This window comes from Pongo pygmaeus, chromosome 16 (genome assembly GCF_028885625.2).
Source record: "Pongo pygmaeus isolate AG05252 chromosome 16, NHGRI_mPonPyg2-v2.0_pri, whole genome shotgun sequence".
In the NCBI taxonomy this organism is placed as follows: domain Eukaryota; kingdom Metazoa; phylum Chordata; class Mammalia; order Primates; family Hominidae; genus Pongo; species Pongo pygmaeus.
Window position 1 is genome coordinate 35,649,345 of NC_072389.2, and position 13,743 is coordinate 35,663,087.

Below are 13,743 nucleotides of genomic sequence, written 5' to 3' on the forward strand. Positions count from 1 at the left end.
GGCTAAGTGAATCAAGACAATCAAGACAATTCTGACTTCTGCTTTACCAGTTTTTCCTGCAGCTAAAAGTATCCATGTGGCCAGTTCTTTCTCCTCCATGAGCTGCCAAAATGCAATAGGAAATCTGCTAGGCTACTTTTGGCAAATGTTTTGCTTTCCTAAGAGGGATGCATAGAATCCTCCCACCTTGAAGTGATGTCATACGAGAAGCTGTGCTGGCCTGTGACCATGAGGGACGGATCAAGAGAACCTGAAAGATGCTGCCATGACATCCCTGAGCAGCCAACCCAATGGTGCACTGGCTTCCAACTCTGTCTTGTGAAATTAAACATCTCCGACAAAGCTGAAAGCATCGCTAACTGACAGAATGACACACGTGGGGAATCCCAAATTTCTGAAAATCCTGTGGGAAAAGGACCACATTATAAAATGTATAAAAGAAGCTGGAAACCTAACTGGAAAAAATAAAGCAAGATTCCCTACATCGTATCACTGACCAACAAATTCCACAGGAATTAAATACACATAGACAAGAAGTAAAACTGTAAGTGTGCCAGAGAAAAGTATAGGTGAATACATTTATGACCTTGTGGTAGAAAAGTGTGCTGGAGACCCTGCCTGATGTTGACCATGGCCCTTGCCTTTGTGTTTCTAGGTCACATTTCTTGGCCTCCCAAGGCCAAGCAAGGTGTGGCCACGTGACTTAAGTTCCATGAAAATAGAATATGGCATGGAAGGAATGTGAGCCATTTCCAGGCCTGGCCCCAGTCTCCCGTTGCATCCCCACTTCTCCCTTAACTCTTATTTGCCAGCTCAGCTCATTAGAGAGGATTCAGCAGAGAGTCAGTGACCCCAGGGGATAGTAGAGCTGCTGGATGGGAGAAATGTGGGTCCCTACATGATGGTGTGATCCCCATCAGGCTGGCACATGGCAAGAAATAAACCTGCCTTGTGTTAAAGCGCTGAGATTTGTGGGGATGTTCATTTTAGCATTTAGCCAGCCCTAACTAATAAATAAAGCCTTTTTAAGAGGTAAAAAGTGAAGGTCCATCTAATATGGTTTGGCTGTGTCCCCACCCAAAATGTCATCTTGAATTGTAATCCCCATAATCCCCATGTGTCAAGGGTGGGACCAGGTGGAGGTAATTGGATCATGGGGGTGGTCTCTCCCATGCTGTTCTCATGATAATCAGTGAGTTCTCATGAGATCTGATGGTTTTTATAAGTGCCTGGCATTTCCCCTGCTTGTATTTCTCCTTTCTGCTGTCCTGTAAAGAAGGTATCTTGCTTCCCCTTCACCTTCCACCATGATTGTAAGTTTCCTAAGGACTCCCCAACCATGCTGAACTGTGAGTCAATTAAATTTCTTTCCTTTGTAAATTACCCAGTCTCAGGCAGTTCTTTATAGCAGTATCAAAACAGACTAATAGAGTAAATTGGTACCACAGAGAGTGAGGCACTGCTATAAAGATACCCAAGAATGTGGGAGTGACTTTAGAACTGGGTACACGCAGAGGTTGGAACAGTTTGGAGGGCTCAGAAGACAGGAAGATGTGGGAAAGTTTGGAACTTCCTAGACTTGCTGAGTGGCTTTGACCAAAATGCTGACAGTGAGATGGACAATCAAGTCCAGGTTGAGGTGGTCTCAGATGGAGATGAGGAACTTGTTGGGAACTGGAGCAAAGGTGACCCTTTTTATGCTTTAGCAAAGAGACTGGTGGCATTTTGCCCCTGTCCTAGGGATCTATGGAACTCTGAACTTCAGAGAGATGATTTAGGGTATCTGGTGGAAGAAATTTCTAAGCAGCAAAGCATTCAAGAGATGACTTGGTGCTCTTAAAAGCATTTAGTTTTATTCATTAACAAAGATATGGTTTGGAATTGGAACTTATGTTTAAAAGGAAGCAGAGCATAAAAGTTAAGAAAATGTGCAGCCTGACAATGTGATAGAAAAGAAAAACCAATTTTTTGAGGACTAATTCAAGGTGGCTGTAGAAATGTACATAACTAATGAGGAGTGAAATGTTAGTCACCAAGACAATGGGGAAAATGCCTCCAGGGCATGTCAGAGGTCTTCACAGCAGCCCCTCCCATCACAAGCCAGGAGGCCTAGGAGGAAAAAAAGGTTTTGTGGGTTGGGCCCAGGGCCTTGCTGCTTTGTGCAGTCTCAGGACTTGGTGCCCTATGTCCCAGCTGTGGCTAAAAGGGGCCAATGTACAGCTCAGGTTGTTGCTTCAGAGGGTGCAAGCCACAAGCCTTGGCAGCTTTCATGTGGTGTTCAGCCTGCAGCTGCACAGAAGTCAAGAATTGAGGTTAACCTCTGCCTATATTTCAGAGGATCTATGGAAATGCTTGGATGTCCAGGCAAAAGTTTGCTGCAGGGGCAAAGCCCTCATGAAGAACCTCTGCTAGGGCAGTGCAGAGGGGAAATGTGGGGTCACAGCCCCCACACAGAGTCCCCACTGAGGCACTGCTTAGTGGAGCTGTGAGAAGAGAGCCACTATCTTCCAGATCCCACAATGGTAGATCCACCAACAGCTTGTACTGTGCACCTAGAAAAGTCGCAGACACTCAACACAAGCCTGTGAAAGCAGCCAGGAGCGGGTCTATACCCTGCAATACCACAGGGATGGAGCTGCCCAAGGCTGTAGGAGCTCACCTGTTCCATCAGCATGACCTGGATTGAGACATGGCATCAGACGAGATCATTTTGGAACTTTAAGGTTTAACATTGCCCTATTGGATTTTGGACTTGCATGGGGCCTGCAGCCCCTCTGTTTTGGCTAATTTCTCCAATTTGGAATGGCTGTATTTATCCAATGCTTGTACCCCCATTGTATCTAGGAAGTAACTAATTTGCTTTTGACTTTGCAGGCTCACAGGCAGAAGGGACTTGCCTTGTCTCAGATGAAATTTTGGACTTGGACTTCTGGGTTAATGCTGGAATAAGTTAAGACTTTGGGGGACTGTTGGAAAGGCATGATTGTGTCTTGAAATGTGAGAACATGAGATTTTATTTGGAAGGGGCCAGATGTGGAATTATATGGTTTGGCTATGTCCCCACCCAAAATCTTATCTTGAATTGTAATCCCCATGTGTCAAGGGTGGGACCAGGTGGAGGTCATTGGATCATGGGGGTGGTTTCTCCCATGCTGTTCTCATGAGAGTGAGTGAGTTCTCATGATAGTGAATGAGTTCTCATGAGATATGATGGTTCTCTAAGTGCCTGGCATTTCCACTGCTTGCATTTCTCCTTCCTGCTGCCCTGTAAAGAAATGTGCCTTGCTTCCCCTTCACCTTCCACCATGATTGTAAGTTCCCTGAGGACTCCACAGCCATGCTGAACTGTAAGCCAATTAAACCTCTTTCCTTTATAAATTACTCAATCTTGGGCAGCTCTTTATTGCAGTGTGAAAACAGACTAATACACCATCAAAATAAAGTTGATAAAACTGATAATAGCAAAAACCAAAGACAATAAACAAAGTTCTATATGAGAAAAAAATCATAGATATTTTAAAGTTATATAACAGAATAAGAAATTCTGGAAAAAACATAAAAACAAGGGATTGGTATTCAAAGGACCAATTAAAAAATTGACGTATTATATGAATGTGTAATTTACAGGAAACTCAAATGACTAGTCAACAAATGAAAAGAGAATCAACCTTAGTCATAATGACGAAAATACAAATTAGACAAGATAACCACTAACCACCCTCACCCAAGCCCTCATGCATCAAATTGGCAAGGGAAAAAAAGCCTGAAAACATCAAGCCCTGGTGAAGTGAAACTGGTAGTTTTTAACACGGCTAGTAGGGGAATATTGGGCTAGTGGTGAGGTCAGCAGGGGGCATTTTTTTAGTATCTAAAATTGTTTTTAATATAGAATACACATTTTAATATAGAATACATACATAGAATTATAACTGTACAATTCTGCCTCTCAGTATCTTCCTGAGAGAACACTCTGCTTATGTGTACAAAGAGGCACGTCTAAGGATGTTCCCTACAGCATAGCTGGAAATGTAAAAAAAGTTTGTCCATAGGAGACTGGCTGAATCAAGCCTATTATATCAGTACCTGGACTACATTACAGGTGTCAACATGAAAGTGTCTCTAAGACACATCAGAATATTAACGTGTTATAGCATGATTAAACAATACTAACAGGAAAAAGGTCTCATGGATAGAAAACTGTCCAGAAGAAAAACTGGCTATGGTCATGAGGGCTCTTAGGAGCTCAGAACCTGGGAGGGAAGGAGCAGGACACTCATCTCTACTTTAAGGCCTGCCAAACTCTGCCCCCTGCTCACATAATAAACCATACTTCAAGCATCATTTTCTACTGAAGCTATTAAATAACATACAAGAAATGACAGGGGCCTGGGCTCCAGCATGGAAGCAGATGCAAGCAAGAGAATAGTAGAAAGGTGCACTTTGTTTAGCAGGTGAAGTGATGTGGGCTGGAGAATCCATGCAGGCTGTGCTGGCACAAACCCCGGGGAAAGGCAGGGCTGGTTTTGAGTTGAAGTTCTGCCATTCTCTTCAAGTGTGGTCTTTAGGAAGTCACTAAACCCCTGTGAATACACTTCCCCATCAATACATGCAGAAGATACCATATCTTTCTTAGAACTTTGTTAAGTTTAAATAAACCTAAATAAAAATATACGTATCGGTCTGCCTGCCTGTCTGTCCACCTATCATCTATCTTCAATCTATATTCTATCTCTCCCTTTCTTGTTCCACCCACCTACCTACTTACCTATGTATCTTTTGATATATATTTTTTCCTGTCTGTATGTATCTATCTTTCTAGTTAATTTTCTCACTGTCTGTCTGCCTTCCTCTTTCCTGATTTTCTGTCTCCCCTTCTGTTGGTCATGTGTCTGCTAAGTAGATGTCTAACTATCCATGTTTCTTTCTTTCTGCCATCCTGTCTATTTCTACCTGTCTCCATTCATTCATCCATCCATCCATCCATCCATCCATCCATCCATCCATCCATCTATCCATCCACTCATGCACCCACCCACCCACCCATCCACCCACCTATGCATGTTTCTGGGTGTCTATTTGTCAGTATGTCTGTATGTCTTTGTGCTACATATCTGTCTATATGACTACTTGTCTGTCTCTCTATGCCAGAAACTCTCTGTTTTTCTGTCTGTCCATCTGGAGTTTCAATGTTTTTCCTTCTTGTCTGTATGTCTTTCAACCTATCTTGTTTGTCTGCATATCTACCCATATGCCTATGAATGTATTTATCTGATTATCCAAAACCTGCCTGAATGTCTGCCTATATATCCCCCTCCCTCCTTTCCTTTCTCCCTCTATACCTTTCTGTCTGACTGTGTTTCACTGTCTAATAATGACAGTCTAATTTCTCCCTGACAGTCTAATTTCTATTAACCATTGTTGACCTACCTTCATGGTGCTTGACACAGAGCAGAGCCTCACTCAAGGCTAGTTTACTTCCCCCTTTTCAGTTCCTTTTACTCCTTCACTGCTCCATTCCTACACTCAGCTGCCATTAACTGGGCCATTGCTCTGTGTTATGTGCTAGGGATACAACCTAAAATTAGGCAGGGTCTCTACCTTCTAAGAGTATTTGGGCTGCTGGCCTAAAAAACAAATTAATGAGGCAGTTATATCACATGATGCTTAGAGCTATGAGAGACAAGATGGTGTCAGGCACAAGGGAAGGGCACCCATGCTAGACTGGAGTGGAGGAGAGAGTGAGAGAGGCTCTGAGGAAGTGACATCTCATCTAAAAACCACAGAGGACTGGGGATTTTGCAAAGTAGAGGGCTGAGATCCATGTAATTGGGGAAGGGGTATGGACAGTGGTGCAAAGCCAGGAAAAGAGGGAACAGGGTCCATATAGACCTGGAGAACAACAGAGCCAGGACACAGTCAAAAATTCTAACTAAGGAATTCACAAAATTCAGACAAGAGAGACCAAAATTGACCTAAATAAATAGAGAGATGTATTGTTTTTATGGATTGTAAGATATACCACAGTTAAGATGTCAAGTATAGTCACACTGATCTATAAATTCAGTGCAATCCCAGTCAACATTCCAGCAGGTTTCTTTGTAGGCACAGACAAGCTGATTCTAAATTTATACAGAAAGATAAAGAAACTAGATTAGCCAAAACAACATTGAAAAAGAAAAAAGTTAGAGGACTCACACACTTGATTTTAAGATGCATTATAAACCTCCTGTGGCCAAGACAGTATAGTATTGGGATAGTAAAGGATAGACACGTTTATTACTAAAACAAAAGACAACTGATTTTTGACAAAGGCACAAAGACAATCCAATGGAGAAAAGATAGACTTTTCTAAAAAATGATGCTGGAGCAAATGGACTTCTGTAAAGTAAACTCAATCTACATCTTACACCATATATAAAAATTAACTCTGAATGGATCATAGACTAGGTGTGCCTGTATGATTAGGTGTCCATGTGTGAGCATGTGCATGCATGTGCTGTGTGTGTGCATGTCCATGTGAGCGTGCATGTGTTTAATAGTGTGTACGTGTGTTTGTGACTTCTGTGTGCATGTTTATGTTGAGTATGTGTGAATATATGTGCAAGTTTACATGCGCACATGTGTGTGAATGTATGTGCACATTCGCATAACTGTGTGTGACTGTGCATGTTAAAAAGGGACACAGGGAAGGGTGTTTAAGGGACATTTGGATAGAAATTCCAGTGGGCTGGTTGCTTATACTTGGAAGTTTCCAGACCACTTAGAGTAAGTAGAACCAAGAGAGTCGATGGCGGTGGCTCTTTCCATTAAGAAAAAAGAATTTAGATTTCACAAATACAGGAGAATTTCAGCTCTTGGGCTTTCTCATCGGCCCATATTAGTGGACTACTTACACATGTCAGTGACTGGTAAAATTCAGTGTTTTATTTTAGTGTCTATATTTTCAAATAGAATAAACAACTTTGCCCAAATAAAAAAATAAACATAAAGGAAATAAATATCTGTCATCATGTATGGCTTTGAACTTTTAAAATAGATAACAGTGAGATAGGTGGATTATGAAGAACCCACCCAGCTTTCTATAACACCCTGTCAACTTTATGACCTAATAGATTAATCTACTAATTGTTTTCTTCTTTAGTTTCTTGGGTTTTCATTTTTAGTCACTAGAAACACTTATATAAATACAAATCTATGCAGGAATTCCAAAAATTCCTGGGGACAATTTATGTCTAGTCCCTGGTTCTCACTGCCTCAGTTTTGAAATGAGGATAGCAGTTTCTATTTTAATATGGTTGTGGTGGTGATTACATAGCATAGTGCCTGGTGCATAGCAAGTACCAAAAAAAGGATAGGTACCCCATAAATATATACATCTACTATACACCCACAGAAACAAAAAAATTAAAAAGATAGGTGTGATTATGATTATTGTTGTCATTATGTATTTATCTGCAACATATTCTTAGATTAATAACCTTGGAAACCTAATAAAACTGTCTGGAGTTCTATTCCTTCAGAAGATTTGCTTTTGGTACTTTTTATATCAAAATAACAGATAATTTTTAAAAGGTTGGTTCTGAATTGAAACTGATGACTATGAAGTCCAAGTTTATAGGATCAGCTGTTTGAGTCAAAAAGAAACTGCATTCTTAAGCAGAAAATTTATTTGTCTACACTCCCCTGAGGAAAGAATGGTAAAGCCAATTTCATTCAAACACTAAGCATTGGCTCAAGACCAAATAAGAAGCATTGCAGCCGTGGATGATGTAGCCACAGTAAGTTCGAAGCAATTGATTTCAACAAAGAAAACTATTTTGCTACCGGCCAAGGATGGGGTATCTTTCTGAACTGCACATTGTCCCCACAAATAAGGTGCCTCTAGTTAAGCCTCCCTAATCAATGGCCAAGGATGCAATTACAGTTGCAGAGAAGTGGAACTCAAATGGAGTGGGAATAAAGAAAGGAAGATTAATAAATAATAGGAAAGGGAGAGTAGAGAAGCAGGAGAAAGGAGATGGGAGAAGCTGGGAAAGATGAAACACAGCTCTGCTGAGAAGCATATATCCAAGAACAATCAACACTATAAATTTCATGGATGCTGCATCAGTTACCTGTTGCTGTGAAACAACGACTCCCAAATTTAGGGACTTAACACATATTCATAATCTCACCATTTCTGTGGGGCAGGAGTCAGAGTGCACCTTAGCTCAGGGTCTCTCACAAGGCTGCAACCAAAATGTCAGTTGAGGCTGCAGTCTCGTCTGAAGGCTCAAATGAGGAAGCATTCTCTTCCGAGCTCACTCATGTGATGACTCACAGAACTGTTTCTGAGGGTTGTTGAACTAAGAAGCTCAGTTCTTTGCCACGTGGGCCTTTCCATAGGTGAGATCACAACATCAGAGTTGCTTCATCAGAGCAACCATGTGAGAAGAGTCAGAGAGCCTGAGCAAGACAGAAGTCACAGTGTTTGTATCCTGGTCTCGGAAGTGACATCTGTCACTTCTGCTGTATTTTGTTTATTAACAGCAAGTCACCATGTCCAGCCCACACCCAAGGGCAGGGGACAACACAAAGATGTGATGTCAGGAGGCAGGAATGGTTGGGAGCTGTGTCAGAAGCTGCTTCCCACACATGGCCTTGCAGTATCTACACCGGAGCTCAAGTGCATTGTGCAGGCCAAAAAGCGGCACCTTCACCTGGTGCTACGTGATCACTCACAACTTGTCAATCACCATATTTTAGCTGATTGTTATGGAAACGTTGATTCCAAACTTGAAAAAGGGAAACATGATGATTTCTGAAATCTGTGATATTCTGCTAGAATGCAAATAAGTCTGACTGATCCCATTCTGAAGCTCTTGAGCAGTGTGACGAATATTTATCTAATCATTCACAATTGGTTAAAATAAAGAGGTTTATAGCCCTGTGAGATTAGCCTGCAGAATTGATAGCTTATGACTTTTACTGCCTAGTAAACAAGTTAACTCCAAATTTGGCATTTTTTTCATTGCTTTGTAGAGGTTTGCCTTAACTTAGCATCTTATTTCCGCATTTCTTTCCCAACTGACCTTAAAAATCCCAGTTACTGGCTGGGTGCGATGGCTCACGCCTGTAATCACAGCACTTTGGGAGACTGAGGTGGCTGGATCATGAGGTCAGGAGATCAAGACTATCCTGGCTAACATGGTGAAACCCTGTCTCTACTGAAAAAAAAAAAAAAAAAAAAATTAGCCGAGCGTGGTGGTGGGTGCCTGTAGTCCCAGCTACTCGGGAGGCTGAGGCAGGAGAATGGCATGAACCCGAGAGGTGGAGCTTGCAGTGAGCCAAGATCGCGCCACTGCACTCCAGCCTGGGCAACAGAGTGAGACTCCGTCTCAAAAAAAAAATTCCCAGTTACCAAATGCTTATGGAGCCAGATCATTTGTCTTTTTGCTGGTTCCCTTATTAATGAGTTAAATAAAGCTTTGGAACATGGTAACAGATGACTTTGCCCGAGAATTGAGCTTTTGCATGCTCTAGGAGTAAACCAGAACCAAAATGTACATAGGGAATTCAGCAAAGTGCTGAATAGACACTGGGTTCCTGGCCTTCTCTTGACTGGCTGACCCACCTTCACACACTTATGGGGCACAATGTCTGTGTGGATAGCAAGCCCCCAGGGGATTTAAGAACTGCCCTGAGGGTGTGTCTTCAAGCCTTTTGTGAATTTATACTTATGCCATCTCACGGGGAACTGTGTCTCTTTCCATGGCTCAGCACCAGGGCTTTGAAGAGTAAGCCCCGAAACCAAGTTCTGGGTATGAGGGTTTCCTGGCTGGTGATGCTGTTGAACCCACACTGGGGAACACATACTTCCGGGCTGCTGCTGTGCAGGAGAAGGGAACAGGAAGAGGGAGATGCAGGGAGAGGCCTGGCCCAGGGCGGTGGAGGAGGAGGGGTCCTTTTCCCCTGAGTGTGGCCGAGCACCTGCCAGCCTCCTGGGAGTGGGCCTCTCTGCAGGGGCTTTGCCTTGGCTTCCAGGCACCTCCATTTGGTCCTCCAGCACACAGGCCATGAGCATGGAGCTCACTCAAGACTAGAGAGCTCAGGTTTCGAAGTGGACAGACATTCTGCAGGATGTGCTTTGGAAAACTGAAAAAAAGCAGCCCTGATATTTCCATCCACACACTCAAGTGAAACTCAGTGATTTCCTTGGTGTTGATGCAGAACCAGAGGTTTGCTTTTACCTGCACTTCACTCCTCCCATAACCTTTGGGTTTGCTCCAGGGAAAGCAGAAAAGCCACAGTCCCATCTCCAAGGAGCAGATCCAGAGGACGAGGAGACAAGCAAGGATTCCTGGCATGTAAACAGCTGGTAAGAAGGAAAAAGGAGATGTGGAAAGGCTTCAGGGAAGCCTGGGGCTGGAGCCCACCAGAAGAGTCCTCCGGTCCTGGCAAACCCCAGGCTGGCTGGGTTGATATCGCCCCAGAAAGCAGGGGAACCCCACAGGGCCATCCCTTCAAGCTCAGCCCGACAAGAAGCCGACAGAAAGCATGTCATCTGGATGCAGGACACAGAGCGGTCTTCTCTGTGAGCACCAGCTCTCATCTGCTTTTAAGAGTTGTGGGGAAGAAAATGAGGCAAGTAACCTTTTCAGAGGAAGTATTTTTAAGATATTAACATGTTTTCCAACAGCAATTTTTTTGAAGACTCAGTCTAATTCATATTCGTGTGTAGCTTCTAAAATAACCTATATTTTCACAAACTGTTTTCTTGGTAAAATTTTCAAAACATTCTCAAGGAAGATGCATTCTGTGGCAATGGGAGGCCAATAAAACTAAAAGGACTTGATTTAAATAGAAAAAAAACCACACACATCATCTTCAAATAAAAGCCCAATTGGTTACTGCTGACTGAAAGGCAAACCTGACAACAGACCAGGGAGGTTCAGGCCTAGCGAGGGGAGGCAGTTAAGGCTGACCGAGAGCAGGAGGAGGAAGCTGACGGGGGAGTGCACATTGGGACAGTGTTCGCTGATGAATACTTCCTGCCATAGTGGTTTCATTCCCTATGCAACCTTTTAACTGCAGGGACACAGAGCGTGGGGCCTCTGCTCTGTCACTCAGATTTATTAGCATTTTTGCTAAAGGTCTTATAAGAGATCTCAGGAATAAAAGCAGCATCCGGTGGCTCTTGCCCATGTTTCCTGTGTCTGATAATAACTAACAGCTACTGCTTAGCAAGGCCAGCCACAGGCTGTACCCTCTCCCATATGCCTCCTGCGATGGTCACTCCCAGTCTCCTAATTGTAATTATAAGGACACTGAAGGTTTGTGAGGAGAAATGTTTGCTCGCAGTCACCAGGCTGTTGTATGACAGAGACAAGACGCATACCCAGATGCCTATATGAATGGTCTAACTTCAGAGTCCTCCTCTTGACCACCTCAATATATGCTCCCTTGTGTGATGACCCCACAACCACAGAAAATGTGAAACATGAAGGACTATGTAGCAAAGAAAGTCTGAGGTCCCAATAAACTAATGGGTTAAAAATCATAATACAACCATCAAGGGATGCTAAGATCACTGGATGAAAATCAGCCAGGGAAGAGAATGTTCACAGGGCTTCAAAGTTTGCCCCATTGCTTACTAGTAAAAGACAAAGAATGTAAAATGTCACTTTATAGGCTGGACGCGGTGGCTCACACCTGTAATCGCAGCACTTTGGGAGGCCAAGGCGGGTGGATCACCTGAGGTCAAGAGATCGAGACCATCCTAGCCAACATGGTGAAATCCCATCTCTACTAAAAATACAAAACTTAGCTGGGCGTGGTGGCAGGCGCCTGTAGTCTCAGCTACTCGGGAGGCTGAGACAGGAGAATTGCTTGAATCCGGTAGATTGAGGTTGCAGTGAGACGAGATTGTGCCACTGCACTCCAGCCTGGCGATACAGCGAGACTCCATCTCAAAAAAAAAAAAAAAAAAGTAAATTTATAAAGAGAACTCTTGTAGAAATGACCTTAGCCCAGTGAACAAACTTATCACCATAAGCCACGGTGTGCCCACTGATGTGCTGGAAAGAGAAATGGAGGAAAGTCTATCTTAATCTAAGTATGAGGAAATAATCAGACAGGTCCAGATTGTGTAGCACTCCATAAAACAAGTGGCTCAGACTCTTCAAAGATGTCAACATCACCAAAGAGAAAAATGAAAGCAAGCCTTTAGTTCAGATAAAAAGAGACATAACTGAATTCAGTGAGTGATACTTAATTGAACACTAGACAGGGGAAAACAGCTATGATGAATATTTGGGGGACAATCAGGGGTATCTGGATAGGGACAACATATTTGGATAATATCACTTTATCAATATTATATTTCACAGTGGTAATGGTGCTATACTTTTGTAGAAGGTAGCTGTGTACTTAGGAGATGATGCCAGAGTGTGTCATGATGTCAGCAACTTACTTTCAAATGATTCAGACAAAAAGAATCAAACACACACAAACACATATTTACCATCTGTGTGTGTCTGTTTGTGTATAAACAATTGGTAAATCTGGGTGAAGAATTATGGGTGTTCACCTTTCTATTCCTTCAAGTTTGCTGTAGAATTAAAGCTTATAAAATAAAAAGTAGGCAAGAAGGTATATAAAAATTTTGGTTCCAAGAGTCATAAAGCAAAAGAATGGCTATGCTCTCAGTCAGATTAAAATTGTATTTTTGGATAAGGAGTAAGAGGAAACAGTAAAAGTAAAAATAACTAGTGTGTTAAGATAATGGCACTATTTTTCTTTTGCTTATAATGTTTAAAAAATCAATAATGGTTGCAACAGATGACAAATTTTGCACTGGTATAAATCAAGTCACTTGTCAATCACTACAGTTGTTTTTTTTTTTTCCTTTTAAAGAATAATGCCTATTATTCCAATCTCAAATTCTAATGCAGTAGGAAATACATTTCATGACCCTTTCTCAATGAACCTTACACTTTATCTGGGCTTTAGATCTGATTTCCAGGGAGTCCACAGAACCACTACCAGCTCTATTGTCAGAGGCGGTGACTGCACTTGCCCCTTTGGCCTGCCACTAAGACCCCACGAACACAGGACTTACTTTTCAGACGCCTGATTCTGGAGGTGTGTGGCAGTCAGGCATGCAGGCCAACACGGCGCCGTCCCTGCTGGAAATGGCCCATTGTTGCCCCAGTGGAAGGTGAGACCACAGCGCCTGAGAACTCTGGAAAAGACAATGAGAATAAAAGAGAACGTTCACACTTTATGCGAAGTGAGAATTAACAATTTCAATTTTAGGATTAATTTTTTGTATTTTAAAAATTAAATATTAATGTTTCAAATTTTAAAATGATTTTAAATATTTAACATGCATTTGAAATTGGCTGGTGAATCCCACACCCCTGAATCCCACTCCCAACACACGATCCCACCCTTTAATTTTTAAATGAATGTCCCATCAGGAGACAGATGAGGATCAATGGGAAAAGCCTCATCTGTGTGGACTTAACAGACGTGAGGGTGGGCTCAGAGCCCCTAGAAGCTGATGTGCCAGGGGAGGGGACTGTGCTTCTCACCGGGGCTCAAACACTGAACTCTGACTTCTGAGATTCTGGGAGAGAGGTTCTGGGGGTGTGATCTGCAGGGAACCTCGAAGTGATGGGGCTGTTCATATTCCACACAGTGAAACCAGGTGCACCCCATCTCGACTGGGCATCCCCTAGGTCAGCAGATGTCTGTATATTT

At 42.7% G+C, this 13,743-nt stretch overlaps 1 protein-coding gene across 3 annotated transcripts in view; it reads right to left on the reverse strand.

The window, feature by feature from the left end:
* The window catches only part of OTUD7A (OTU deubiquitinase 7A), a 402,045-nt gene that overhangs the window by 194,854 nt on the left and 193,448 nt on the right, over positions 1 to 13,743 (reverse strand). For 2 of the 3 annotated variants that reach the window (XM_054450328.2, XM_063652530.1), the window contains exon 2: positions 13,100 to 13,222. The gene's annotated coding sequence lies outside the window, so the exon portion shown is untranslated. Of the gene's footprint in view, positions 1 to 11,691; positions 11,751 to 13,099; positions 13,223 to 13,743 lie in introns of those variants that run through there. The other variant, XM_054450331.2, reaches the window with a different exon arrangement.